The sequence below is a fragment of the Mandrillus leucophaeus genome, unplaced genomic scaffold (genome assembly GCF_000951045.1).
Source record: "Mandrillus leucophaeus isolate KB7577 unplaced genomic scaffold, Mleu.le_1.0 Scaffold757, whole genome shotgun sequence".
Taxonomy (NCBI): domain Eukaryota; kingdom Metazoa; phylum Chordata; class Mammalia; order Primates; family Cercopithecidae; genus Mandrillus; species Mandrillus leucophaeus.
The window spans coordinates 11214-12610 of record NW_012108219.1 but is presented as its reverse complement, the minus strand read 5'-3'; the positions used below and the strand labels follow the sequence as shown (position 1 = coordinate 12610).

The 1397-nt window shown below is 33.6% G+C and overlaps 1 protein-coding gene across 1 annotated transcript in view; it reads left to right on the top strand.

The window, feature by feature from the left end:
* LOC105529245 (putative C-mannosyltransferase DPY19L2P1) overlaps positions 1 to 1397 on the top strand; it is a 58687-nt gene that overhangs the window by 48990 nt on the left and 8300 nt on the right. The window lies entirely within an intron of this gene.

Here is a 1397-nt window from a genome sequence, read left to right as displayed (position 1 = left end):
TTTTTTTTTTTCCAACCTTCTTGTGGCAGAACATTTTATTTGAACATTATTTAGAGTTATATTTTGATTTATCTATTTTTTAAATATATCGCTTTACAAAGCTTTTTTAGTGGTTCTAGCGATTATATTAACACAATTTATTACAGTCTGTTGCTGCTGTTATTTTACTGTATGTTTTAATCATCAAACTTATTTTAAACTCAAGTTTTACACATATTTTATAAACTCAGGAAGAAAGTGAAAGCCTGTTTTATTTTATCCATGTTTTTTATTTCTTCCTTTTTGATGTTCCAAGATTCCTTCTTTTATCATTTCATTTCAGTTTAGGGAATTTTCTTTAGCTACACTTTTAGAATAGATGTCTGTTCTAAAAGTTCTGCTTTTTTTTTTTTTTTTTTTTTTTTTTAGTTTTTCTTAACTCAGAGAATGCAGTTTCTTTTCATTACTGAAGGGTATTTTTGCTGGACATAGGATTCTGAGTTGATAGTTCCTTTCTTTCAGCATACAGCAAGTGTTGTGCCATTTTGTTCTGGCCCTCCATAGTTTCTGATGAGAAATCCATTGTTAGTTGAATTCTTTTTCTCCTTTAGGTAAGGTTTTGTTTCTCTCTTGTTGTTTTCATTTTTTAAAATTTAGTCTTCAAAAGTGTATCAAAGTATAATGTTCAAAGTTCAAGTGTTTTCTAAAGTATGTTGTGTTTTAGTATGGATTTGTTTAGATTTTTTCTGTTTGAGATTTGCTCAGCTCCTTGAATATTTAGGTTTGTATCTTTTGCCATATATGTGAAGTCCAGTCATTATTGCTTTTTCTTTCTTTTTTATTTATTGATGTATTTATTTATTTTGAGACAGGATCTCACTCTGTCACCCAGACTGGAGTGCAATGGTGCAATCTCTGCTCACTGCAACCTCTGACTCCTGGAGTCAAGGGATCTGCCTACCTCAGCTTTCTGAGATGGGCAACCACCATACCTGGCTAATTTTTTTGAATTTTTTGTAGACGTGGGGTTTCGCTATGTTGCTCAGGATGGTCTGAAACTCCTGGGCTCAAGCAGTCTGCCTGCCCTGGCCACCCAAACTGCTGGGATTACAGGCGTGAGCCACCGGGACCAGCTTCAGTAATTATTTCCTTGAATTGTTTTTCAGCCCTGCCTCTTTCCCGTCTCCTTCCAAGACTCCAATGACATGAATACAGGATCCTTTGTTAAAGTTCCACAGGTCCCTAGGGCTGTTTTGTTTTTGTTTTTGTTTTTTTATTCTGTTAGCATCTGTTTTTTGTCTTTTGCTCAGATTGAGTAATTTCTGTTGTTCTTTCTTCTAATTTACTGGTTATTTTCTTCTATCTCTGCCATTCTCTTGTACCATCCATTAAGGTTTTTTATTTTGATTATTTTATTT